Below are 26,394 nucleotides of genomic sequence, written 5' to 3'. Positions count from 1 at the left end.
GAATAGGCTTACTGTCCAATTTTTTAAAATATGTTTCCGCCCGGTCTCGAACCGGGGACCTTTCGCGTGTTAAGCGAACGTGATAACCACTACACTACAGAAACCTAATGAGTGGAATTCAAAGGGTGTGACTGACTTTGGCTGGGTGGGACATTTATCGCTCTCAGAACCTAATGAAATCAGAAATTACTTAGTCCATTAATTAAGCAATAAGGCTTGAGAAGCCGGGAATTATTGTGTGCCGCCGGCTCTTGGAAGAGGCTTGGTGGTTCAAAACTTCTTCCATTTAAGAGTGATGGAAGCCACTGTGTTCTTGGGTACCTTCAATGCTGCAGAAATGACCAATCATTTGAATTTACCACAGGTGGACTCCAATCAAGTTAAAGAAATATCTAAGGATGATCAATGGAAACAGGATGGACCTGAGCTCAATTTCCAGCCTCATAGCAAAGGGTCTGAAAACGTATGTAAATAAGTTTTTTTTAAATATTTTTTTCATTAATAAAAACTATATGTTATCGCTTTGTCATTATGGGGTATTGTGTATAGTACCCATTAAAAACTAGCGGTCACATCAAGCAGCTGTAATGACAGAAAATAATCTAGGTAGACTGCAAGGTTTAGACAAAACTCAACTGTTTCAAACCAAATGCTAGCCTCTGGGCATTGGGAAATATTGAATATTACAAAATGTTTCCGCACGGTTTCGAACCGGGGACCTTTCGCGTGTGAGGCGAACGTGATAACCACTACACTACGGAAACCTAATGTGTGGAAAACTAAGGGTGTGACTGACTTTCGCGTGTGAGGCGAACGTGATAACCACTACACTACTGAAACTACAATACAAAAAGAGGAAGTCGTGGAAAATATTAGGAATGCCCACAAGTCTACCTCACATAATATCCCAAATTGAGTACCACAGAAAGAGCCATAATACCCATTAAAAACTAGCGGTCAAACAGGAAAATGGTTCCAATCGTTTTTCCACCATTCATATTCCCCACGGGGGATTTTAAAAACACTTGAAATAAGGGCTGTGTTTCTTGTCAGCTTACCCTGGCATGGTAAACTATTTGAATCATTATGGACCTCAGACCACACGTAGCAGGAATGTATTCAGAGCGCCCAAGCTAGCCACACATGCAGAGTGCGTTACGCGACTAAAAAAGGTATGTCTGAATAGCAAATATTGAGAAGTGCGAAGGAAAAGCATGAATTCCGAAATTGGGACCGAGTCCTAAGTGAATAGGCTTACTGTCCAATTTTTTAAATATGTTTCCGCCCGGTCTCGAACCGGGGACCTTTCGCGTGTTAAGCGAACGTGATAACCACTACACTACAGAAACCTAATGAGTGGAATTCAAAGGGTGTGACTGACTTTGGCTGGGTGGGACATTTATCGCTCTCAGAACCTAATGAAATCAGAAATTACTTAGTCCATTAATTAAGCAATAAGGCTTGAGAAGCCGGGAATTATTGTGTGCCGCCGGCTCTTGGAAGAGGCTTGGTGGTTCAAAACTTCTTCCATTTAAGAGTGATGGAAGCCACTGTGTTCTTGGGTACCTTCAATGCTGCAGAAATGACCAATCATTTGAATTTACCACAGGTGGACTCCAATCAAGTTAAAGAAATATCTAAGGATGATCAATGGAAACAGGATGGACCTGAGCTCAATTTCCAGCCTCATAGCAAAGGGTCTGAAAACGTATGTAAATAAGTTTTTTTTAAATATTTTTTTCATTAATAAAAACTATATGTTATCGCTTTGTCATTATGGGGTATTGTGTATAGTACCCATTAAAAACTAGCGGTCACATCAAGCAGCTGTAATGACAGAAAATAATCTAGGTAGACTGCAAGGTTTAGACAAAACTCAACTGTTTCAAACCAAATGCTAGCCTCTGGGCATTGGGAAATATTGAATATTACAAAATGTTTCCGCACGGTTTCGAACCGGGGACCTTTCGCGTGTGAGGCGAACGTGATAACCACTACACTACGGAAACCTAATGTGTGGAAAACTAAGGGTGTGACTGACTTTCGCGTGTGAGGCGAACGTGATAACCACTACACTACTGAAACTACAATACAAAAAGAGGAAGTCGTGGAAAATATTAGGAATGCCCACAAGTCTACCTCACATAATATCCCAAATTGAGTACCACAGAAAGAGCCATAATACCCATTAAAAACTAGCGGTCAAACAGGAAAATGGTTCCAATCGTTTTTCCACCATTCATATTCCCCACGGGGGATTTTAAAAACACTTGAAATAAGGGCTGTGTTTCTTGTCAGCTTACCCTGGCATGGTAAACTATTTGAATCATTATGGACCTCAGACCACACGTAGCAGGAATGTATTCAGAGCGCCCAAGCTAGCCACACATGCAGAGTGCGTTACGCGACTAAAAAAGGTATGTCTGAATAGCAAATATTGAGAAGTGCGAAGGAAAAGCATGAATTCCGAAATTGGGACAGAGTCCTAAGTGAATAGGCTTACTGTCCAATTTTTTAAAATATGTTTCCGCCCGGTCTCGAACCGGGGACCTTTCGCGTGTTAAGCGAACGTGATAACCACTACACTACGGAAACCTAATGAGTGGAATTCAAAGGGTGTGACTGACTTTGGCTGGGTGGGACATTTATCGCTCTCAGAACCTAATGAAATCAGAAATTACTTAGTCCATTAATTAAGCAATAAGGCTTGAGAAGCCGGGAATTATTGTGTGCCGCCGGCTCTTGGAAGAGGCTTGGTGGTTCAAAACTTCTTCCATTTAAGAGTGATGGAAGCCACTGTGTTCTTGGGTACCTTCAATGCTGCAGAAATGACCAATCATTTGAATTTACCACAGGTGGACTCCAATCAAGTTAAAGAAATATCTAAGGATGATCAATGGAAACAGGATGGACCTGAGCTCAATTTCCAGCCTCATAGCAAAGGGTCTGAAAACGTATGTAAATAAGTTTTTTTTAAATATTTTTTTCATTAATAAAAACTATATGTTATCGCTTTGTCATTATGGGGTATTGTGTATAGTACCCATTAAAAACTAGCGGTCACATCAAGCAGCTGTAATGACAGAAAATAATCTAGGTAGACTGCAAGGTTTAGACAAAACTCAACTGTTTCAAACCAAATGCTAGCCTCTGGGCATTGGGAAATATTGAATATTACAAAATGTTTCCGCACGGTTTCGAACCGGGGACCTTTCGCGTGTGAGGCGAACGTGATAACCACTACACTACGGAAACCTAATGTGTGGAAAACTAAGGGTGTGACTGACTTTCGCGTGTGAGGCGAACGTGATAACCACTACACTACTGAAACTACAATACAAAAAGAGGAAGTCGTGGAAAATATTAGGAATGCCCACAAGTCTACCTCACATAATATCCCAAATTGAGTACCACAGAAAGAGCCATAATACCCATTAAAAACTAGCGGTCAAACAGGAAAATGGTTCCAATCGTTTTTCCACCATTCATATTCCCCACGGGGGATTTTAAAAACACTTGAAATAAGGGCTGTGTTTCTTGTCAGCTTACCCTGGCATGGTAAACTATTTGAATCATTATGGACCTCAGACCACACGTAGCAGGAATGTATTCAGAGCGCCCAAGCTAGCCACACATGCAGAGTGCGTTACGCGACTAAAAAAGGTATGTCTGAATAGCAAATATTGAGAAGTGCGAAGGAAAAGCATGAATTCCGAAATTGGGACCGAGTCCTAAGTGAATAGGCTTACTGTCCAATTTTTTAAAATATGTTTCCGCCCGGTCTCGAACCGGGGACCTTTCGCGTGTTAAGCGAACGTGATAACCACTACACTACAGGAAACCTAATGAGTGGAATTCAAAGGGTGTGACTGACTTTGGCTGGGTGGGACATTTATCGCTCTCAGAACCTAATGAAATCAGAAATTACTTAGTCCATTAATTAAGCAATAAGGCTTGAGAAGCCGGGAATTATTGTGTGCCGCCGGCTCTTGGAAGAGGCTTGGTGGTTCAAAACTTCTTCCATTTAAGAGTGATGGAAGCCACTGTGTTCTTGGGTACCTTCAATGCTGCAGAAATGACCAATCATTTGAATTTACCACAGGTGGACTCCAATCAAGTTAAAGAAATATCTAAGGATGATCAATGGAAACAGGATGGACCTGAGCTCAATTTCCAGCCTCATAGCAAAGGGTCTGAAAACGTATGTAAATAAGTTTTTTTTAAATATTTTTTTCATTAATAAAAACTATATGTTATCGCTTTGTCATTATGGGGTATTGTGTATAGTACCCATTAAAAACTAGCGGTCACATCAAGCAGCTGTAATGACAGAAAATAATCTAGGTAGACTGCAAGGTTTAGACAAAACTCAACTGTTTCAAACCAAATGCTAGCCTCTGGGCATTGGGAAATATTGAATATTACAAAATGTTTCCGCACGGTTTCGAACCGGGGACCTTTCGCGTGTGAGGCGAACGTGATAACCACTACACTACGGAAACCTAATGTGTGGAAAACTAAGGGTGTGACTGACTTTCGCGTGTGAGGCGAACGTGATAACCACTACACTACTGAAACTACAATACAAAAAGAGGAAGTCGTGGAAAATATTAGGAATGCCCACAAGTCTACCTCACATAATATCCCAAATTGAGTACCACAGAAAGAGCCATAATACCCATTAAAAACTAGCGGTCAAACAGGAAAATGGTTCCAATCGTTTTTCCACCATTCATATTCCCCACGGGGGATTTTAAAAACACTTGAAATAAGGGCTGTGTTTCTTGTCAGCTTACCCTGGCATGGTAAACTATTTGAATCATTATGGACCTCAGACCACACGTAGCAGGAATGTATTCAGAGCGCCCAAGCTAGCCACACATGCAGAGTGCGTTACGCGACTAAAAAAGGTATGTCTGAATAGCAAATATTGAGAAGTGCGAAGGAAAAGCATGAATTCCGAAATTGGGACAGAGTCCTAAGTGAATAGGCTTACTGTCCAATTTTTTAAAATATGTTTCCGCCCGGTCTCGAACCGGGGACCTTTCGCGTGTTAAGCGAACGTGATAACCACTACACTACGGAAACCTAATGAGTGGAATTCAAAGGGTGTGACTGACTTTGGCTGGGTGGGACATTTATCGCTCTCAGAACCTAATGAAATCAGAAATTACTTAGTCCATTAATTAAGCAATAAGGCTTGAGAAGCCGGGAATTATTGTGTGCCGCCGGCTCTTGGAAGAGGCTTGGTGGTTCAAAACTTCTTCCATTTAAGAGTGATGGAAGCCACTGTGTTCTTGGGTACCTTCAATGCTGCAGAAATGACCAATCATTTGAATTTACCACAGGTGGACTCCAATCAAGTTAAAGAAATATCTAAGGATGATCAATGGAAACAGGATGGACCTGAGCTCAATTTCCAGCCTCATAGCAAAGGGTCTGAAAACGTATGTAAATAAGTTTTTTTTTAAATATTTTTTTCATTAATAAAAACTATATGTTATCGCTTTGTCATTATGGGGTATTGTGTATAGTACCCATTAAAAACTAGCGGTCACATCAAGCAGCTGTAATGACAGAAAATAATCTAGGTAGACTGCAAGGTTTAGACAAAACTCAACTGTTTCAAACCAAATGCTAGCCTCTGGGCATTGGGAAATATTGAATATTACAAAATGTTTCCGCACGGTTTCGAACCGGGGACCTTTCGCGTGTGAGGCGAACGTGATAACCACTACACTACGGAAACCTAATGTGTGGAAAACTAAGGGTGTGACTGACTTTCGCGTGTGAGGCGAACGTGATAACCACTACACTACTGAAACTACAATACAAAAAGAGGAAGTCGTGGAAAATATTAGGAATGCCCACAAGTCTACCTCACATAATATCCCAAATTGAGTACCACAGAAAGAGCCATAATACCCATTAAAAACTAGCGGTCAAACAGGAAAATGGTTCCAATCGTTTTTCCACCATTCATATTCCCCACGGGGGATTTTAAAAACACTTGAAATAAGGGCTGTGTTTCTTGTCAGCTTACCCTGGCATGGTAAACTATTTGAATCATTATGGACCTCAGACCACACGTAGCAGGAATGTATTCAGAGCGCCCAAGCTAGCCACACATGCAGAGTGCGTTACGCGACTAAAAAAGGTATGTCTGAATAGCAAATATTGAGAAGTGCGAAGGAAAAGCATGAATTCCGAAATTGGGACCGAGTCCTAAGTGAATAGGCTTACTGTCCAATTTTTTAAATATGTTTCCGCCCGGTCTCGAACCGGGGACCTTTCGCGTGTTAAGCGAACGTGATAACCACTACACTACAGAAACCTAATGAGTAGGAATTCAAAGGGTGTGACTGACTTTGGCTGGGTGGGACATTTATCGCTCTCAGAACCTAATGAAATCAGAAATTACTTAGTCCATTAATTAAGCAATAAGGCTTGAGAAGCCGGGAATTATTGTGTGCCGCCGGCTCTTGGAAGAGGCTTGGTGGTTCAAAACTTCTTCCATTTAAGAGTGATGGAAGCCACTGTGTTCTTGGGTACCTTCAATGCTGCAGAAATGACCAATCATTTGAATTTACCACAGGTGGACTCCAATCAAGTTAAAGAAATATCTAAGGATGATCAATGGAAACAGGATGGACCTGAGCTCAATTTCCAGCCTCATAGCAAAGGGTCTGAAAACGTATGTAAATAAGTTTTTTTTTAAATATTTTTTTCATTAATAAAAACTATATGTTATCGCTTTGTCATTATGGGGTATTGTGTATAGTACCCATTAAAAACTAGCGGTCACATCAAGCAGCTGTAATGACAGAAAATAATCTAGGTAGACTGCAAGGTTTAGACAAAACTCAACTGTTTCAAACCAAATGCTAGCCTCTGGGCATTGGGAAATATTGAATATTACAAAATGTTTCCGCACGGTTTCGAACCGGGGACCTTTCGCGTGTGAGGCGAACGTGATAACCACTACACTACGGAAACCTAATGTGTGGAAAACTAAGGGTGTGACTGACTTTCGCGTGTGAGGCGAACGTGATAACCACTACACTACTGAAACTACAATACAAAAAGAGGAAGTCGTGGAAAATATTAGGAATGCCCACAAGTCTACCTCACATAATATCCCAAATTGAGTACCACAGAAAGAGCCATAATACCCATTAAAAACTAGCGGTCAAACAGGAAAATGGTTCCAATCGTTTTTCCACCATTCATATTCCCCACGGGGGATTTTAAAAACACTTGAAATAAGGGCTGTGTTTCTTGTCAGCTTACCCTGGCATGGTAAACTATTTGAATCATTATGGACCTCAGACCACACGTAGCAGGAATGTATTCAGAGCGCCCAAGCTAGCCACACATGCAGAGTGCGTTACGCGACTAAAAAAGGTATGTCTGAATAGCAAATATTGAGAAGTGCGAAGGAAAAGCATGAATTCCGAAATTGGGACCGAGTCCTAAGTGAATAGGCTTACTGTCCAATTTTTTAAAATATGTTTCCGCCCGGTCTCGAACCGGGGACCTTTCGCGTGTTAAGCGAACGTGATAACCACTACACTACAGAAACCTAATGAGTGGAATTCAAAGGGTGTGACTGACTTTGGCTGGGTGGGACATTTATCGCTCTCAGAACCTAATGAAATCAGAAATTACTTAGTCCATTAATTAAGCAATAAGGCTTGAGAAGCCGGGAATTATTGTGTGCCGCCGGCTCTTGGAAGAGGCTTGGTGGTTCAAAACTTCTTCCATTTAAGAGTGATGGAAGCCACTGTGTTCTTGGGTACCTTCAATGCTGCAGAAATGACCAATCATTTGAATTTACCACAGGTGGACTCCAATCAAGTTAAAGAAATATCTAAGGATGATCAATGGAAACAGGATGGACCTGAGCTCAATTTCCAGCCTCATAGCAAAGGGTCTGAAAACGTATGTAAATAAGTTTTTTTTAAATATTTTTTTCATTAATAAAAACTATATGTTATCGCTTTGTCATTATGGGGTATTGTGTATAGTACCCATTAAAAACTAGCGGTCACATCAAGCAGCTGTAATGACAGAAAATAATCTAGGTAGACTGCAAGGTTTAGACAAAACTCAACTGTTTCAAACCAAATGCTAGCCTCTGGGCATTGGGAAATATTGAATATTACAAAATGTTTCCGCACGGTTTCGAACCGGGGACCTTTCGCGTGTGAGGCGAACGTGATAACCACTACACTACGGAAACCTAATGTGTGGAAAACTAAGGGTGTGACTGACTTTCGCGTGTGAGGCGAACGTGATAACCACTACACTACTGAAACTACAATACAAAAAGAGGAAGTCGTGGAAAATATTAGGAATGCCCACAAGTCTACCTCACATAATATCCCAAATTGAGTACCACAGAAAGAGCCATAATACCCATTAAAAACTAGCGGTCAAACAGGAAAATGGTTCCAATCGTTTTTCCACCATTCATATTCCCCACGGGGGATTTTAAAAACACTTGAAATAAGGGCTGTGTTTCTTGTCAGCTTACCCTGGCATGGTAAACTATTTGAATCATTATGGACCTCAGACCACACGTAGCAGGAATGTATTCAGAGCGCCCAAGCTAGCCACACATGCAGAGTGCGTTACGCGACTAAAAAAGGTATGTCTGAATAGCAAATATTGAGAAGTGCGAAGGAAAAGCATGAATTCCGAAATTGGGACCGAGTCCTAAGTGAATAGGCTTACTGTCCAATTTTTTTAAATATGTTTCCGCCCGGTCTCGAACCGGGGACCTTTCGCGTGTTAAGCGAACGTGATAACCACTACACTACAGAAACCTAATGAGAGGAATTCAAAGGGTGTGACTGACTTTGGCTGGGTGGGACATTTATCGCTCTCAGAACCTAATGAAATCAGAAATTACTTAGTCCATTAATTAAGCAATAAGGCTTGAGAAGCCGGGAATTATTGTGTGCCGCCGGCTCTTGGAAGAGGCTTGGTGGTTCAAAACTTCTTCCATTTAAGAGTGATGGAAGCCACTGTGTTCTTGGGTACCTTCAATGCTGCAGAAATGACCAATCATTTGAATTTACCACAGGTGGACTCCAATCAAGTTAAAGAAATATCTAAGGATGATCAATGGAAACAGGATGGACCTGAGCTCAATTTCCAGCCTCATAGCAAAGGGTCTGAAAACGTATGTAAATAAGTTTTTTTTTAAATATTTTTTTCATTAATAAAAACTATATGTTATCGCTTTGTCATTATGGGGTATTGTGTATAGTACCCATTAAAAACTAGCGGTCACATCAAGCAGCTGTAATGACAGAAAATAATCTAGGTAGACTGCAAGGTTTAGACAAAACTCAACTGTTTCAAACCAAATGCTAGCCTCTGGGCATTGGGAAATATTGAATATTACAAAATGTTTCCGCACGGTTTCGAACCGGGGACCTTTCGCGTGTGAGGCGAACGTGATAACCACTACACTACGGAAACCTAATGTGTGGAAAACTAAGGGTGTGACTGACTTTCGCGTGTGAGGCGAACGTGATAACCACTACACTACTGAAACTACAATACAAAAAGAGGAAGTCGTGGAAAATATTAGGAATGCCCACAAGTCTACCTCACATAATATCCCAAATTGAGTACCACAGAAAGAGCCATAATACCCATTAAAAACTAGCGGTCAAACAGGAAAATGGTTCCAATCGTTTTTCCACCATTCATATTCCCCACGGGGGATTTTAAAAACACTTGAAATAAGGGCTGTGTTTCTTGTCAGCTTACCCTGGCATGGTAAACTATTTGAATCATTATGGACCTCAGACCACACGTAGCAGGAATGTATTCAGAGCGCCCAAGCTAGCCACACATGCAGAGTGCGTTACGCGACTAAAAAAGGTATGTCTGAATAGCAAATATTGAGAAGTGCGAAGGAAAAGCATGAATTCCGAAATTGGGACCGAGTCCTAAGTGAATAGGCTTACTGTCCAATTTTTTAAATATGTTTCCGCCCGGTCTCGAACCGGGGACCTTTCGCGTGTTAAGCGAACGTGATAACCACTACACTACAGAAACCTAATGAGTGGAATTCAAAGGGTGTGACTGACTTTGGCTGGGTGGGACATTTATCGCTCTCAGAACCTAATGAAATCAGAAATTACTTAGTCCATTAATTAAGCAATAAGGCTTGAGAAGCCGGGAATTATTGTGTGCCGCCGGCTCTTGGAAGAGGCTTGGTGGTTCAAAACTTCTTCCATTTAAGAGTGATGGAAGCCACTGTGTTCTTGGGTACCTTCAATGCTGCAGAAATGACCAATCATTTGAATTTACCACAGGTGGACTCCAATCAAGTTAAAGAAATATCTAAGGATGATCAATGGAAACAGGATGGACCTGAGCTCAATTTCCAGCCTCATAGCAAAGGGTCTGAAAACGTATGTAAATAAGTTTTTTTTTAAATATTTTTTTCATTAATAAAAACTATATGTTATCGCTTTGTCATTATGGGGTATTGTGTATAGTACCCATTAAAAACTAGCGGTCACATCAAGCAGCTGTAATGACAGAAAATAATCTAGGTAGACTGCAAGGTTTAGACAAAACTCAACTGTTTCAAACCAAATGCTAGCCTCTGGGCATTGGGAAATATTGAATATTACAAAATGTTTCCGCACGGTTTCGAACCGGGGACCTTTCGCGTGTGAGGCGAACGTGATAACCACTACACTACGGAAACCTAATGTGTGGAAAACTAAGGGTGTGACTGACTTTCGCGTGTGAGGCGAACGTGATAACCACTACACTACTGAAACTACAATACAAAAAGAGGAAGTCGTGGAAAATATTAGGAATGCCCACAAGTCTACCTCACATAATATCCCAAATTGAGTACCACAGAAAGAGCCATAATACCCATTAAAAACTAGCGGTCAAACAGGAAAATGGTTCCAATCGTTTTTCCACCATTCATATTCCCCACGGGGGATTTTAAAAACACTTGAAATAAGGGCTGTGTTTCTTGTCAGCTTACCCTGGCATGGTAAACTATTTGAATCATTATGGACCTCAGACCACACGTAGCAGGAATGTATTCAGAGCGCCCAAGCTAGCCACACATGCAGAGTGCGTTACGCGACTAAAAAAGGTATGTCTGAATAGCAAATATTGAGAAGTGCGAAGGAAAAGCATGAATTCCGAAATTGGGACCGAGTCCTAAGTGAATAGGCTTACTGTCCAATTTTTTTAAATATGTTTCCGCCCGGTCTCGAACCGGGGACCTTTCGCGTGTTAAGCGAACGTGATAACCACTACACTACAGAAACCTAATGAGTGGAATTCAAAGGGTGTGACTGACTTTGGCTGGGTGGGACATTTATCGCTCTCAGAACCTAATGAAATCAGAAATTACTTAGTCCATTAATTAAGCAATAAGGCTTGAGAAGCCGGGAATTATTGTGTGCCGCCGGCTCTTGGAAGAGGCTTGGTGGTTCAAAACTTCTTCCATTTAAGAGTGATGGAAGCCACTGTGTTCTTGGGTACCTTCAATGCTGCAGAAATGACCAATCATTTGAATTTACCACAGGTGGACTCCAATCAAGTTAAAGAAATATCTAAGGATGATCAATGGAAACAGGATGGACCTGAGCTCAATTTCCAGCCTCATAGCAAAGGGTCTGAAAACGTATGTAAATAAGTTTTTTTTTAAATATTTTTTTCATTAATAAAAACTATATGTTATCGCTTTGTCATTATGGGGTATTGTGTATAGTACCCATTAAAAACTAGCGGTCACATCAAGCAGCTGTAATGACAGAAAATAATCTAGGTAGACTGCAAGGTTTAGACAAAACTCAACTGTTTCAAACCAAATGCTAGCCTCTGGGCATTGGGAAATATTGAATATTACAAAATGTTTCCGCACGGTTTCGAACCGGGGACCTTTCGCGTGTGAGGCGAACGTGATAACCACTACACTACGGAAACCTAATGTGTGGAAAACTAAGGGTGTGACTGACTTTCGCGTGTGAGGCGAACGTGATAACCACTACACTACTGAAACTACAATACAAAAAGAGGAAGTCGTGGAAAATATTAGGAATGCCCACAAGTCTACCTCACATAATATCCCAAATTGAGTACCACAGAAAGAGCCATAATACCCATTAAAAACTAGCGGTCAAACAGGAAAATGGTTCCAATCGTTTTTCCACCATTCATATTCCCCACGGGGGATTTTAAAAACACTTGAAATAAGGGCTGTGTTTCTTGTCAGCTTACCCTGGCATGGTAAACTATTTGAATCATTATGGACCTCAGACCACACGTAGCAGGAATGTATTCAGAGCGCCCAAGCTAGCCACACATGCAGAGTGCGTTACGCGACTAAAAAAGGTATGTCTGAATAGCAAATATTGAGAAGTGCGAAGGAAAAGCATGAATTCCGAAATTGGGACCGAGTCCTAAGTGAATAGGCTTACTGTCCAATTTTTTAAATATGTTTCCGCCCGGTCTCGAACCGGGGACCTTTCGCGTGTTAAGCGAACGTGATAACCACTACACTACAGAAACCTAATGAGTGGAATTCAAAGGGTGTGACTGACTTTGGCTGGGTGGGACATTTATCGCTCTCAGAACCTAATGAAATCAGAAATTACTTAGTCCATTAATTAAGCAATAAGGCTTGAGAAGCCGGGAATTATTGTGTGCCGCCGGCTCTTGGAAGAGGCTTGGTGGTTCAAAACTTCTTCCATTTAAGAGTGATGGAAGCCACTGTGTTCTTGGGTACCTTCAATGCTGCAGAAATGACCAATCATTTGAATTTACCACAGGTGGACTCCAATCAAGTTAAAGAAATATCTAAGGATGATCAATGGAAACAGGATGGACCTGAGCTCAATTTCCAGCCTCATAGCAAAGGGTCTGAAAACGTATGTAAATAAGTTTTTTTTTAAATATTTTTTTCATTAATAAAAACTATATGTTATCGCTTTGTCATTATGGGGTATTGTGTATAGTACCCATTAAAAACTAGCGGTCACATCAAGCAGCTGTAATGACAGAAAATAATCTAGGTAGACTGCAAGGTTTAGACAAAACTCAACTGTTTCAAACCAAATGCTAGCCTCTGGGCATTGGGAAATATTGAATATTACAAAATGTTTCCGCACGGTTTCGAACCGGGGACCTTTCGCGTGTGAGGCGAACGTGATAACCACTACACTACGGAAACCTAATGTGTGGAAAACTAAGGGTGTGACTGACTTTCGCGTGTGAGGCGAACGTGATAACCACTACACTACTGAAACTACAATACAAAAAGAGGAAGTCGTGGAAAATATTAGGAATGCCCACAAGTCTACCTCACATAATATCCCAAATTGAGTACCACAGAAAGAGCCATAATACCCATTAAAAACTAGCGGTCAAACAGGAAAATGGTTCCAATCGTTTTTCCACCATTCATATTCCCCACGGGGGATTTTAAAAACACTTGAAATAAGGGCTGTGTTTCTTGTCAGCTTACCCTGGCATGGTAAACTATTTGAATCATTATGGACCTCAGACCACACGTAGCAGGAATGTATTCAGAGCGCCCAAGCTAGCCACACATGCAGAGTGCGTTACGCGACTAAAAAAGGTATGTCTGAATAGCAAATATTGAGAAGTGCGAAGGAAAAGCATGAATTCCGAAATTGGGACCGAGTCCTAAGTGAATAGGCTTACTGTCCAATTTTTTAAAATATGTTTCCGCCCGGTCTCGAACCGGGGACCTTTCGCGTGTTAAGCGAACGTGATAACCACTACACTACGGAAACCTAATGAGTGGAATTCAAAGGGTGTGGACTGACTTTGGCTGGGTGGGACATTTATCGCTCTCAGAACCTAATGAAATCAGAAATTACTTAGTCCATTAATTAAGCAATAAGGCTTGAGAAGCCGGGAATTATTGTGTGCCGCCGGCTCTTGGAAGAGGCTTGGTGGTTCAAAACTTCTTCCATTTAAGAGTGATGGAAGCCACTGTGTTCTTGGGTACCTTCAATGCTGCAGAAATGACCAATCATTTGAATTTACCACAGGTGGACTCCAATCAAGTTAAAGAAATATCTAAGGATGATCAATGGAAACAGGATGGACCTGAGCTCAATTTCCAGCCTCATAGCAAAGGGTCTGAAAACGTATGTAAATACGTTTTTTTTTAAATATTTTTTTCATTAATAAAAACTATATGTTATCGCTTTGTCATTATGGGGTATTGTGTATAGTACCCATTAAAAACTAGCGGTCACATCAAGCAGCTGTAATGACAGAAAACAATCTACATTTTAGTTTGTTTTACCTTGGATTATATTGCCATTTATTTGGATATATCCATTACAATGACCCTGATAAATGAATTTGCCTGGCTCAGAGAAGCTGTCAGTCTGGTCACATTCATACAGATCGCACGGAGGAGGTCCCCCAAAAAACGGCAACATTGATCCACAGGTCGGAGAGCTAGACAGCAAGGTTTAGACAAACCTCAACTGTTTCAAACCAAATGTTAGCCTCTGGGCATTGGGAAATATTGAATATTACAAAATGTTTCCGCCCGGTTTCGAACCGGGGACCTTTCGCGTGTGAAGCGAACGTGATAACCACTACACTACGGAAACCTAATGTGTGGAAAACTAAGGGTGTGACTGACTTTCGCGTGTGAGGCGAACGTGATAACCACTACACTACTGAAACTACAATACAAAAAGAGGAAGTCGTGGAAAATATTAGGAATGCCCACAAGTCTACCTCACATAATATCCCAAATTGAGTACCACAGCAAGAGCCATAATATCCATTAAAAACTAGCGGTCAAACAGGAAAATGCTTCCAATCGTTTTTCCACCATTCATGTTCCCCACGGGGGATTTTAAAAACACTTGAAATAAGGGCTGTGTTTCTTGTCGGCTTACCCTGGCATGGTAAACTATTTGAATCATTATGGACCTCAGACCACACGTAGCAGGAATGTATTCAGAGCGCCCAAGCTAGCCACACATGCAGAGTGCGTTACGCGACTAAAAAAGGTATGTCTGAATAACAAATATTGAGAAGTGCGAAGGAAAAGCATGAATTCCGAAATTGGGACCGAGTCCTAAGTGAATAGGCTTACTGTCCAATTTTTTTAAATATGTTTCCGCCCGGTCTCGAACCGGGGACCTTTCGCGTGTTAAGCGAACGTGATAACTACTACACTACGGAAACCTAATGAGTGGAATTCAAAGGGTGTGGCTGACTTTGGCTGGGTGGGACATTTATCGCTCTCAGAACCTAATGAAGTCAGAAATTACTTAGTCCATTAATTAAGCAATAAGGCTTGAGAAGCCGGGAATTATTGTGTGCCGCCGGCTCTTGGAAGAGGCTTGGTGGTTCAAAACTTCTTCCATTTAAGAGTGATGGAAGCCACTGTGTTCTTGGGTACCTTCAATGCTGCAGAAATGACCAATCATTTGAATTTACCACAGGTGGACTCCAATCAAGTTAAAGAAATATCTAAGGATGATCAATGGAAACAGGATGGACCTGAGCTCCATTTCCAGCCTCATAGCAAATGGTCTGAAAACGTATGTAAATAAGTTTTTTTTTAAATATTTTTTTCATTAATAAAAACTATATGTTATCGCTTTGTCATTATGGGGTATTGTGTATAGTACCCATTAACAACTAGCGGTCACATCAAGCAGCTGTAATGACAGAAAACAATCTACATTTTAGTTTGTTTTACCTTGGATTATATTGCCATTTATTTGGATATATCCATTACAATGACCCTGATAAATGAATTTGCCTGGCTCAGAGAAGCTGTCAGTCTGGTCACATTCATACAGATCGCACGGAGGAGGTCCCCCAAAAAACGGCAACATTGATCCACAGGTCGGAGAGGTAGACAGCAAGGTTTAGACAAATCTCAACTGTTTCAAACCAAATGTTAGCCTCTGGGATTTGGGAAATATTGAATATTACAAAATGCTTCCGCCCGGTTTCGAACCGGGGACCTTTCGCGTGTGAGGCGAACGTGATAACCACTACACTACTGAAACTACAATACAAAAAGAGGAAGTCGTGGAAAATATTAGGAATGCCCACAAGTCTACCTCACATAATATCCCAAATTGAGTACCACAGAAAGAGCCATAATACCCATTAAAAACTAGCGGTCAAACAGGAAAATGGTTCCAATCGTTTTTCCACCATTCATATTCCCCACGGGGGATTTTAAAAACACTTGAAATAAGGGCTGTGTTTCTTGTCAGCTTACCCTGGCATGGTAAACTATTTGAATCATTATGGACCTCAGACCACACGTAGCAGGAATGTATTCAGAGCACCCAAGCTAGCCACACATGCAGAGTGCGTTATGTGACTAAAAAAGGTAAGTCTGAATAGCAAATATTGAGAAGTGTGAAGGAAAAGCATGAATTCCTAAATTGGGACCGAGTCCTAAGTGAATAGGCTTACTGTCCAATTTGTTCAAATGTGTTTCTGCCCGGTCTCGAACCGGGGACCTTTCGCGTGTCAAGCAAACGTGATAACCACTACACTACGGAAACCTAATGAGTGGAATTCAAAGGGTGTGGCTTACTTTGGCTGGGTGGGACATTTATCGCTCTCAGAACCTAATGAAATCAGAAATTACTTAGTCCATTAATTAAGCAATAAGGCTTGAGAAGCCGGGAATTATTGTGTGCCGCCGGCTCTTGGAAGAGGCTTGGTGGTTCAAAACTTCTTCCATTTAAGAGTGATGGAAGCCACTGTGTTCTTGGGTACCTTCAATGCTGCAGAAATGACCAATCATTTGAATTTACCACAGTTGGACTCCAATCAAGTTGAAGAAACATCTAAGGATGATCAATGGAAACAGGATGGACCTGAGCTCAATTTCCAGCCTCATAGCAAAGGGTCTGAAAACGTATGTAAATAAGTTTTTTTTTTAATTTTTTTTTCATTAATAAAAACTATATTTTATCGCTTTGTCATTATGGGGTATTGTGTATAGTACCCATTAAAAACTAGCGGTCACATCAAGCAGCTGTAATGACAGAAAACAATCAACATTTTTGTTTGTTTTACCTTGGATTATATTGCCATTTATTTGGATATATCCATTACAAATAATCTAGGTAGACTGCAAGGTTTAGACAAAACTCAACTGTTTCAAACCAAATGCTAGCCTCTGGGCATTGGGAAATATTGAATATTACAACATATTTCCGCACGGTTTCGAACCGGGGACCTTTCACGTGTGAGGCGAATGTGATAACCACTAGACTACGGAAACCTAATGTGTGGAAAACTAAGGGTGTGACTGACTTTCGCGTGTGATGCGAACGTGATAACCACTACACTACGGAAACCTAATGAGTGGAATTCAAAGGGTGTGGCTGACTTTGGCTGGGTGGGACATTTATCGCTCTCAGAACCTAATGAAATCAGAAATTACTTAGTCCATTAATTAAGCAATAAGGCTTGAGAAGCCAGAAATTATTGTGTGCCGCCGGCTCTTGGAAGAGGCTTGGTGGTTCAAAACTTCTTCCATAATTATCCTGTAAGGGAAGACCCCCCTGAAGTGGACAAAAATGAATGGCAAGTCATTGGCACCGGACAAACCATATACACATTGGTCAATACCACCCAATTGGACGTAAATTCGTGCAAAGTTGATGGCAAATGTCATATGGCTATTGCCAGTTGTAACACTTCAAAAATCCAACAGGGGGTGAGTGCGCTCCACCGTGGTTTTTCATATTGGAAATGGACATCAAGTCAACATCCAAAAGCAAAATTTTGAAAAATGATTTTTCTGTCAAAAATTATCACCCCTTAAAAAAGTGCTTTCTGGACCGTTTTTCAAAATTCAATTACACATGTATAAGAACTGTATCAACATACTTTTGTCCAATTTTATTAGCATAATATTTTTTTTTTTACATGCGCGTAAGAAATATGTTTTGTCCATTTGCAATATGAAGTCAAATGTCGAAAATGTGAACTTTTTTAAAAACTTATCACCCTCGTAAAAAAGTTCTTTCTGGACCGTTTTTCGAAATTGTTTCGATTTTATGTCAATTGTGTAAGAACTATATGAATATACATTTGTAAAATTGTATTATCATAATTTTTTTTTTACTTGTGCATAAGGAATATGATTTGTCCATTTGCAATATGATTTCATAGGAAGTCAAAAGTCAAAAGTCACTTTTTTTGGGGCCAAATACCATAAGAAATTTGACATGCTCAAAAATCCTGCAGAAATGCAAAATTGACTGGCCAGGTGAACTCGGGATGGCCTGGCAGTGATAGTTGCTCCTTTCCATCGCTCATTGTGTTGACTTCATCATGTCCATTTTGTGATGTTTTTTCACTGTTGAATCATATTGCAAGTGTACGGGCATTTGCAATATGGTTCAATGGGTATTTACCATAAGAAATTTGACATGCTCAAAAATCCTGCAGAAATGCAAAATTGACTGGCCAGATGAACTCGGGATGGCCTGGCAGTGATAGTTGCTCCTTTCCATCGCTCATTGTGTTGACTTCATCATGTCCATTTTGTGATGTTTTTTCACTGTTGAATCATATTGCAAGTGTACGGGCATTTGCAATATGCTTCAATGGGCATTTACCATAAGAAATTTGACATGCTCAAAAATCCTGCAGAAATGCAAAATTGACTGGCCAGATGAACTCGGGATGGCCTGGCAGTGATAGTTGCTCCTTTCCATCGCTCATTGTGTTGACTTCATCATGTCCATTTTGTGATGTTTTTTCACTGTTGAATCATATTGCAAGTGTACGTGCATTGTTGTGCAACTGGTAACCCAAAAATAAAAATATGGTGATTTCATTATGTCCATTTGTTTATGTTTTCTTACTTTTGCAAAGTCACTGTGCATTTGCAATATGGTTCAATGGGCAGGTACCATCACGAATTTGTCATGCTATAAAAATCCTGCAGGAATGTGAAATTGACTGGCCCGATGAACTCGGGATGGCTGGGCAGTGATTCTGGTTAATCTCAGTCGCTCGTTAGGGTTGATTTCAGAATGTCACTTTGGTGATGGTACCTCACTGTTTAAACATATTGCAAATGGACAAGAGTCACCAGCAAGTCACCGTCCGTCAGTCAATTAGATATCATTCTGACACCAAACTGATACAAACTGACACCAAACCCACTTTTTCCAACTCGTTTAGTAGCCAACTATCACATACTTCAGAGCTGGCCCAAAATTCACAACGCCTTCGGTTCAAACCATAAAAAAAACATAAAACACGTAGTTACGTTCTAGCTGCGGGTCCATTTCTTATGTTATGTGTAGGCCTAGCTGAGGCGACCCCGAATCCCAAGTTTCGGCTTGATCGGTCATTTGGTGTCCGAGCAAAACCCTAATTGGTGCTGAAAATCCACTTTTTTCCATGACTTGCTACGGGGTCCTTGAATGAGCTATCGGACAGAAACGTTGGGGTCCGTCTCTATGGAACGAGACGGTCGCAATGCACCTAGTCTTGCGTTTCTGAGACTTTTCTAAATGTCGTCATTTTCGTAACGGTCAAAATGAATTGAAGTCATTGCAAATGTACGAGGCTGTTTCTCGGTCCGAGAACCTTCTAGAGCCACGTAACTCACCACGCACTATTGACCGGAGGTCTAGAACAGGATTCTAAAGTTTCAGACAAAGCTAACTATTGCAGTCACTGTCTGTCTCTACGCACCCCAATACGTCCCTCCATCCAAGTTGTGTTTTAGTGTGATTTATTTTTCCTTTGAAATTTTATGGGAAAAATGACTGATTTACAGTTCATGGGGGTTGCCTAATCACATATATGAAGTTTTGGAAAGATCTGACTTTTTTAACCCCTCGAAACAGCCCAAGAGACACCAATTATGGCACTTCCGGTTGGCACAGGAAGCTATAAATCAACACATATCCTCATTGGGGTATGCTTTTACAGAATCCTGAGTTTTAAGTCCTTATGTTAAGAACTGACTGATTTACACAGGGTTGAATGCACTATGTCTATCAAACTGCAGGCAGGGTATGGGTATACACTTTTAGGGTGATTTTAACCACTTCCGGTTGCTCCAGGAAGCTTAGAATCGACACAGGTAGACCTCATAGTGGCTTGATGGACTGTTACCGAAGACAGGTTCATACGGCATTCATAACCCATATAGGCTTCAGGTTGAATTTAGGTGTGCAGGCAATGTATTCCAATGGGGAGAGAAGTCATTGTAATTTGTGAGATCAAAAAACCCTGTTTTACTGTTAAGGGTTAATGCCACACGGTCAAGGTTAGGCTTGCACAGATCGGGAGGACCTTAGGAACATTCCTGTGGTTGAATTGTCCTTCTAAACCTAACGGTTCCGCCGCTGTCACCCAAAAGCAAATGATGTTGTGGTGGAGGCTTCATTTTGGGCCTACTTTTCTAATGGTCGCTGCGCCTAGACCGAGCGAGCTACGGTCAAGCGGGATATCTCGTTGAACTCGGCACGGCCTAGAGATTATGTTTATGCCATTGCCTGCTCTCTGTGTCTTTGAGCACCGCACTTTATCACTCCATCCTTGCTGTGTGTGTATGTGAAAGCTTTTCTTTGACATCTGTTGGGAGAAATGACTGATTTACAGTTCATGAGGGTTACCTAGTCACACATATGAAGTTTTGGAGAGATGTGACTTTTCTAACCCTTCAAAACAGACAGTGTGACCCAATTAAAGGCACTTCCGGTTGGCACAGGAAGCTATAAGTAAACACATGTCTTGATTGACATAGACACTTACAGAATCCTGAGTTTTAAGTCTTTAAGTTAAGAATTGACTGATCTACACAGGGTTGAATGCACTATGTCTATCAAACTGCAGGCAGTGTATGGATCAACACTGATAAGGTGATTTCAATCACTTCCGGTTGCTTCAGGAAGCTTAGAATTGGCACAGGTAGACCTCATAGTGGTCTGATGGACTGTCATAGAAGACAGGTTCATAAGGCATTCATAACCCACATAGGCTTCAGGTTGAATTTAGGGGTGCAGGCAATGTATTCCTATGTTGAGAGAAGTCAATGCAAACTCTTTGAAGTAAACACCTTCTTTTAACTATTAAGGGTTAATGCCACACAGTCAACGTTAGGCTTGCACGAATCGGGAGGACCTTAGGAACGTACCTGAGGTCGAATTGTGCTTCTCACCCTAACGGTTCTCTCACTGTCACCCAAAAGCAAATGACGTTGTGGGGCAGGCTTCATTTTGGGCCTACTTTTCTAATGGTCGCTGCGCTTAGACCGAGCGAGCTACGGTCAAGCGGGATATCTCGTTGAACTCGGCACGGCCTAGAGATTATGTTTATGCCATTGCCTGCTCTCTGTGTCTTTGAGCACCGCACTTTATCACTCCATCCTTGCTGTGTGTGTGTGTGAGAGCTTTTCTTTGACATCTGCTGGGAGAAATGACTGATTTACAGTTTAGGAGGGTTACCTAGTCACACATATGAAGTTTTGGAGAGATGTGACTTTTCTAACCCTTCAAAACAGACAGTGTGACCCAATTAAAGGCACTTCCGGTTGGCACAGGAAGCTATAAGTAAACACATGTCTTGATTGACATAGAAACTTAAAGAATCCTGAGTTTTAAGCCTTTAAGTTAAGAATTGACTGATCTACGATCTACACAGGGTTGAATGTAGTCATTTTCACCTTTGAAGGTTATGTACATCAAAACACCTTTTGGGTTAATTTAACCACTTCTGTTTGCTTCAGGAAGCTTAGAATTGGCACAGGTAGACCTCATAGTGGTCTGATGGACTGTCATAGAAGACAGGTTCATAAGGCATTCATAACCCACATAGGCTTCAGGTTGAATTTAGGGGTGCAGGCAATGTATTCCTATGGGGAGAGAAGTCAATGCAAACTCTTTGAAGTAAACACCTTCTTTTAACTATTAAGGGTTAATGCCACACGGTCAACGTTAGGCTTGCACGGATCGGGAGGACCTCAGGTACGTTCCTGAGGTCGAATTGTGCTTCTCACCTTAACGGTTCTCTCACTGTCACCCAAAAGCAAATGACATTGAGGGCCAGCCTTCATTTTGGGCCTACTTTTCTAATGGTCGCTGTGCTTAGACCGAGCGAGCTACGGTCAAGCGGGGCATCTTGTTGAACTCGGCACGGCCTAGAGAATATGGAAATGCCATTGTAGGCTTTGTGTGTCTTTAAGCACCGCACTTTGTCACTCCATCCTTGCTGTGTGTGTACTTCTGTGTGTGTGTGTGTGAGAGAGAGCTTTTCTTTGACATCTGTTGGGAGAAATGACTGCCTTACAGTTTATGGGGGTTGCCTAATCACACATATGAAGTTTTGAAAAGATCTGACCTTTTTAACCCTTGGAAAATGCCACTGTGACACCATTTAAGGCACTTCCGGTTGGCACAGGAAGCTATAAATAAACTCATATCCTGACTGAGGTATGCCTTTACATAATCCTGAGTTTTAAGTCTTTACGTTAAGAACTGAGTTGTTTACGGAGGGTTTAGGGAGTGTGTGTTATTTCAGAAAATCATAAAAAATCACAGAAATCTCGCAGAGCTCCGCAGCACACTTTAAAAAGATTCGTAAGAACACCCTGCAACTGGATCTGTAACCGTTGAAAAAAAAACACCTATCCGTGAACATCACCAATCTGTCGTTGTACGATTTCTCTTAAATGACGATAGATAAATGGCAGTTTTTTTTTTATTGACACCGGAGGCTCCTTGATTTTGACGTGAAGTGGAAAAATAATTTCTCTATTTTCATTTTGGACCTTTAATCCCAGATAAATGGCCATAACTCAAAAACCGTTGAGGCCTAGACGCCATCTTGTTCGGGGCCAACTGCCCGTTATGCCAAACCTACGCTCACCGAGTTTCGGCTTTGAAATATTTTCAGTTTTCGAGATAAGGCCCCGTCGTGAATCGTGATGTTTTGTCCAATAGCAATATGATTGCTTATGCCCTCTTGTGGGAATTTCCGGGACAGCGGCAAAATGACCAAAATCTTATTATTTTTGTAAAACGGAAACCGAATGTCCGACAAAGTTCATTTGATGACTTCCCGGTAGGTCCGGCCCTGACGCTCGGCCCGACGCCGTCCGCGAATTTTACAAACGATTTCGGACGTCTAGTAAGGGACCGTACATTTCCAATATGGACTTTCTCACTAACCATATGGCACCTGCCGAAATCTTCCCTTAAGGTATGTTAAGGCTATGGCAGAATACTGCCCCCGTTGGAGAAATGCGTGCCCATAGTAAACTGACAAAAAATCTGTAAAAAATTGCTAATATATGCATATAATAAATATTATTGAATAGAAAACACTCTAAAGCTTCTAAAACCGTTCAAATTATGTCTCTATGTAAAGCAGAACTCACAGGGCATCCATTCTTCCAAACTCTTTCTGTCATCAGAAATGTTGGCCCAACTTTGACGTCATCGCCCCCACCCTTCCCAACCAGCTACAGATCTGGAAACAGTTTCTATCTCTTCAGCACGATGTCCTCTTTCAATGGGGCGCGTCATTGTGAAGATTGCGCGCTCCCTCACCCTTTGGCGGGGCGAAACCCCAATAATACGTGCGCGCGTCTGCAAATTCTGTCTTTTGTTCCAAGATCCACCAAACGACGTAGGCTTCTGCTTTCGAGCTTATATCTTTTATATATGATTAAAACATGTTTTAGCTCGAATTTGAACTTAGTTTGACCAGTTTAGTCGACATATAATATGTAATTTTGAAGTTTCGATGCGCAACCCATAGATTTTTGAGTGCTTTTCAGCCGAAATTAGTCTCGTTTGATAACCCAAAGACACACATTTGAAAGGGAAACGCTGGTTTTGGTAAGTATGACTTCTTCCACGACTTCTGATCGAACAACGGCTAAGGTAAGGGAAGATTTATGTGGTTATTATGTGTTTCTGTGGACTCCGAAATAGCGAAGCCATATTGCTAATCTATGAGCGCCGTCTCATATTATTGACAAGTGAACGAATTCTGTAACGTTAAAAATAAATGTAACACAGCTGTTTTATTAAGAAGAAGTGTATCTTTCTAAGTATATGTAGAACATGTATATTTAGTCAACGTTTATGATGTGTATTTCTGTTATCTGGCAGAGTTATCATAATTTCTCCGGGCATTGTTGTAGCATTTTTTGGCCATGACCTTCTATGTAAACCGTGATATATGGATATAATTAGCATATTATTGAAAAAAACATAAATGTACTGTATAACATGTCCTATTCCTGTCATCTGATGAAGATTTTCAAAAGGTTAGTGAATTATTTTTCTTTTAATCCTGCTTTTGTGATTGCATCTATTGTTCTACAAAATGGCTATGTAAATTAGCCTATCTTTGGTGGTGGTTTGACATAAATATGTGCTATGTTTTCCCCTTAAAACATTTTAGAAATCTGACTTGGTGGCTAGATGAACAAGGTGTTTATCTTTCATTTGAGCTATTGGACTTGTTAATGTGTGGAGGTTAAATATTTCTAAGAATATTTTTTGCGTTCTGTGTGCCACTGTGTCAGTTGAGCAGTGGGGGAGGGTACCCCTAGCGGGACGTGTGGGGCCATGTAAGAGTGATGGAAACCACTGTGTTCTTGGGGACCTTCAATGCTGCAGAAATGACCAATCATTTGAATTTACCACAGGTGGACTCCAATCAAGTTGAAGAAACATCTAAGGATGATCAATGGAAACAGGATGGACCTGAGCTCAATTTCCAGCCTCATAGCAAAGGGTCTGAAAACGTATGTAAATAAGTTTTTTTTATTTTATATTTTTTTCATTAATAAAAACTATATGTTATCGCTTTGTCATTATGGGGTATTGTGTGGTTTTCCATTAAAAACTAGCCGTCACATCAAGCAGCTGTAATGACAGAAAACAATCTACATTTTTGTTTGTTTTACCTTGGATTATATTGCCATTTATTTGGATATATCCATTACAATGACCCTGATAAATGAATTTGCCTGGCTCAGAGAAGCTGTCAGTCTGGTCACATTCATACAGATCGCACGGACGAGGTCCCCCAAAAAACGGCAACATTGATCCACAGGTCGGAGAGCTAGACAGCAAGGTTTAGACAAACCTCAACTGTTTCAAACCAAATGTTAGCCTCTGGGCATTGGGAAATATTGAATATTACAAAATGTTTCCGCCCGGTTTCGAACCGGGGACCTTTCGCGCGTGAGGCGAACGTGATAACCACTACACTACGGAAACCTAATGAGTGGAATTCAAAGGGTGTGGCTGACTTTGGCTGGGTGGGACGTTTATCGCTCTCAGAACCTAATGAAATCAGAAATTACTTAGTCCATTAATTAAGCAATAAGGCTTGAGAAGCCGGGAATTATTGTGTGCCGCCGGCTCTTGGAAGAGGCTTGGTGGTTCAAAACTTCTTCCATTTAAGAGTGATGGAAGCCACTGTGTTCTTGGGTACCTTCAATGCTGCAGAAATGACCAATCATTTGAATTTACCACAGGTGGACTCCAATCAAGTTGAAGAAACATCTAAGGATGATCAATGGAAACAGGATGAACCTGAGCTCAATTTCCAGCCTCATAGCAAAGGGTCTGAAAACGTATGTATATAAGTTTTTTTTAAAATATTTTTTTCATTAATAAAAACTATATGTTATCGCTTTGTCATTATGGGGTATTGTGTATAGTACCCATTAACAACTAGCGGTCACATCAAGCAGCTGTAATGACAGAAAATAATCTAGGTAGACTGCAAGGTTTAGACAAAACTCAACTGTTTCAAACCAAATGCTAGCCTCTGGTCATTGGGAAATATTGAATATTACAAAATGTTTCCGCACGGTTTCGAACCGGGGACCTTTCGCGTGTGAGGCGAACGTGATAACCACTACACTACGGAAACCTAATGTGTGGAAAACTAAGGGTGTGACTGACTTTCGCGTGTGAGGCGAACGTGATAACCACTACACTACTGAAACTACAATACAAAAAGAGGAAGTCGTGGAAAATATTAGGAATGCCCACAAGTCTACCTCACATAATATCCCAAATTGAGTACCACAGAAAGAGCCATAATACCCATTAAAAACTAGCGGTCAAACAGGAAAATGGTTCCAATCGTTTTTCCACCATTCATATTCCCCACGGGGGATTTTAAAAACACTTGAAATAAGGGCTGTGTTTCTTGTCAGCTTACCCTGGCATGGTAAACTATTTGAATCATTATGGACCTCAGACCACACGTAGCAGGAATGTATTCAGAGCACCCAAGCTAGCCACACATGCAGAGTGCGTTACGCGACTAAAAAAGGTATTTCTGAATAGCAAATATTGAGAAGTG

At 41.0% G+C, this 26,394-nt stretch overlaps 29 non-coding genes across 29 annotated transcripts; all 29 read right to left on the bottom strand.

Moving 5' to 3' along the window:
• Nucleotides 1-31: 31 nt before the first annotated feature.
• trnav-aac (transfer RNA valine (anticodon AAC)) lies at nt 32-104 on the bottom strand. The gene has a single exon. It is a non-coding gene; the product is annotated as a tRNA-Val (tRNA).
• A 587-nt stretch (nt 105-691) lies between these two features.
• On the bottom strand, nt 692-764 carry trnav-cac (transfer RNA valine (anticodon CAC)). The gene has a single exon. It is a non-coding gene; the product is annotated as a tRNA-Val (tRNA).
• A 512-nt stretch (nt 765-1,276) lies between these two features.
• trnav-aac (transfer RNA valine (anticodon AAC)) lies at nt 1,277-1,349 on the bottom strand. Its single transcript has one exon. It is a non-coding gene; the product is annotated as a tRNA-Val (tRNA).
• Nucleotides 1,350-1,936: 587 nt separating this feature from the next.
• trnav-cac (transfer RNA valine (anticodon CAC)) lies at nt 1,937-2,009 on the bottom strand. Its single transcript has one exon. It is a non-coding gene; the product is annotated as a tRNA-Val (tRNA).
• A 513-nt stretch (nt 2,010-2,522) lies between these two features.
• On the bottom strand, nt 2,523-2,595 carry trnav-aac (transfer RNA valine (anticodon AAC)). The gene has a single exon. It is a non-coding gene; the product is annotated as a tRNA-Val (tRNA).
• A 587-nt stretch (nt 2,596-3,182) lies between these two features.
• Nucleotides 3,183-3,255, bottom strand: trnav-cac (transfer RNA valine (anticodon CAC)). Its single transcript has one exon. It is a non-coding gene; the product is annotated as a tRNA-Val (tRNA).
• Nucleotides 3,256-3,768: 513 nt separating this feature from the next.
• trnav-aac (transfer RNA valine (anticodon AAC)) lies at nt 3,769-3,842 on the bottom strand. The gene has a single exon. It is a non-coding gene; the product is annotated as a tRNA-Val (tRNA).
• Nucleotides 3,843-4,429: 587 nt separating this feature from the next.
• On the bottom strand, nt 4,430-4,502 carry trnav-cac (transfer RNA valine (anticodon CAC)). Its single transcript has one exon. It is a non-coding gene; the product is annotated as a tRNA-Val (tRNA).
• A 513-nt stretch (nt 4,503-5,015) lies between these two features.
• On the bottom strand, nt 5,016-5,088 carry trnav-aac (transfer RNA valine (anticodon AAC)). The gene has a single exon. It is a non-coding gene; the product is annotated as a tRNA-Val (tRNA).
• Nucleotides 5,089-5,676: 588 nt separating this feature from the next.
• Nucleotides 5,677-5,749, bottom strand: trnav-cac (transfer RNA valine (anticodon CAC)). The gene has a single exon. It is a non-coding gene; the product is annotated as a tRNA-Val (tRNA).
• Nucleotides 5,750-6,261: 512 nt separating this feature from the next.
• trnav-aac (transfer RNA valine (anticodon AAC)) lies at nt 6,262-6,334 on the bottom strand. The gene has a single exon. It is a non-coding gene; the product is annotated as a tRNA-Val (tRNA).
• Nucleotides 6,335-6,923: 589 nt separating this feature from the next.
• On the bottom strand, nt 6,924-6,996 carry trnav-cac (transfer RNA valine (anticodon CAC)). Its single transcript has one exon. It is a non-coding gene; the product is annotated as a tRNA-Val (tRNA).
• A 513-nt stretch (nt 6,997-7,509) lies between these two features.
• trnav-aac (transfer RNA valine (anticodon AAC)) lies at nt 7,510-7,582 on the bottom strand. The gene has a single exon. It is a non-coding gene; the product is annotated as a tRNA-Val (tRNA).
• A 587-nt stretch (nt 7,583-8,169) lies between these two features.
• On the bottom strand, nt 8,170-8,242 carry trnav-cac (transfer RNA valine (anticodon CAC)). Its single transcript has one exon. It is a non-coding gene; the product is annotated as a tRNA-Val (tRNA).
• A 513-nt stretch (nt 8,243-8,755) lies between these two features.
• trnav-aac (transfer RNA valine (anticodon AAC)) lies at nt 8,756-8,828 on the bottom strand. Its single transcript has one exon. It is a non-coding gene; the product is annotated as a tRNA-Val (tRNA).
• Nucleotides 8,829-9,416: 588 nt separating this feature from the next.
• On the bottom strand, nt 9,417-9,489 carry trnav-cac (transfer RNA valine (anticodon CAC)). The gene has a single exon. It is a non-coding gene; the product is annotated as a tRNA-Val (tRNA).
• A 512-nt stretch (nt 9,490-10,001) lies between these two features.
• Nucleotides 10,002-10,074, bottom strand: trnav-aac (transfer RNA valine (anticodon AAC)). The gene has a single exon. It is a non-coding gene; the product is annotated as a tRNA-Val (tRNA).
• Nucleotides 10,075-10,662: 588 nt separating this feature from the next.
• trnav-cac (transfer RNA valine (anticodon CAC)) lies at nt 10,663-10,735 on the bottom strand. The gene has a single exon. It is a non-coding gene; the product is annotated as a tRNA-Val (tRNA).
• A 513-nt stretch (nt 10,736-11,248) lies between these two features.
• Nucleotides 11,249-11,321, bottom strand: trnav-aac (transfer RNA valine (anticodon AAC)). The gene has a single exon. It is a non-coding gene; the product is annotated as a tRNA-Val (tRNA).
• A 588-nt stretch (nt 11,322-11,909) lies between these two features.
• Nucleotides 11,910-11,982, bottom strand: trnav-cac (transfer RNA valine (anticodon CAC)). The gene has a single exon. It is a non-coding gene; the product is annotated as a tRNA-Val (tRNA).
• Nucleotides 11,983-12,494: 512 nt separating this feature from the next.
• trnav-aac (transfer RNA valine (anticodon AAC)) lies at nt 12,495-12,567 on the bottom strand. The gene has a single exon. It is a non-coding gene; the product is annotated as a tRNA-Val (tRNA).
• A 588-nt stretch (nt 12,568-13,155) lies between these two features.
• On the bottom strand, nt 13,156-13,228 carry trnav-cac (transfer RNA valine (anticodon CAC)). Its single transcript has one exon. It is a non-coding gene; the product is annotated as a tRNA-Val (tRNA).
• A 513-nt stretch (nt 13,229-13,741) lies between these two features.
• On the bottom strand, nt 13,742-13,814 carry trnav-aac (transfer RNA valine (anticodon AAC)). Its single transcript has one exon. It is a non-coding gene; the product is annotated as a tRNA-Val (tRNA).
• Nucleotides 13,815-14,578: 764 nt separating this feature from the next.
• On the bottom strand, nt 14,579-14,651 carry trnav-cac (transfer RNA valine (anticodon CAC)). The gene has a single exon. It is a non-coding gene; the product is annotated as a tRNA-Val (tRNA).
• A 513-nt stretch (nt 14,652-15,164) lies between these two features.
• On the bottom strand, nt 15,165-15,237 carry trnav-aac (transfer RNA valine (anticodon AAC)). Its single transcript has one exon. It is a non-coding gene; the product is annotated as a tRNA-Val (tRNA).
• Nucleotides 15,238-16,000: 763 nt separating this feature from the next.
• On the bottom strand, nt 16,001-16,073 carry trnav-cac (transfer RNA valine (anticodon CAC)). Its single transcript has one exon. It is a non-coding gene; the product is annotated as a tRNA-Val (tRNA).
• Nucleotides 16,074-16,510: 437 nt separating this feature from the next.
• trnav-gac (transfer RNA valine (anticodon GAC)) lies at nt 16,511-16,583 on the bottom strand. The gene has a single exon. It is a non-coding gene; the product is annotated as a tRNA-Val (tRNA).
• An 8,639-nt stretch (nt 16,584-25,222) lies between these two features.
• trnav-cac (transfer RNA valine (anticodon CAC)) lies at nt 25,223-25,295 on the bottom strand. Its single transcript has one exon. It is a non-coding gene; the product is annotated as a tRNA-Val (tRNA).
• Nucleotides 25,296-25,883: 588 nt separating this feature from the next.
• On the bottom strand, nt 25,884-25,956 carry trnav-cac (transfer RNA valine (anticodon CAC)). Its single transcript has one exon. It is a non-coding gene; the product is annotated as a tRNA-Val (tRNA).
• Nucleotides 25,957-26,394: the final 438 nt, after the last annotated feature.

The sequence above is a fragment of the Oncorhynchus kisutch genome, unplaced genomic scaffold (assembly GCF_002021735.2).
Source record: "Oncorhynchus kisutch isolate 150728-3 unplaced genomic scaffold, Okis_V2 scaffold3947, whole genome shotgun sequence".
Classification (NCBI taxonomy): Eukaryota; Metazoa; Chordata; class Actinopteri; order Salmoniformes; family Salmonidae; genus Oncorhynchus; species Oncorhynchus kisutch.
The sequence above is the reverse complement of the archived record's forward strand: the minus strand, read 5'-3'. Positions and strand labels throughout refer to the sequence as shown.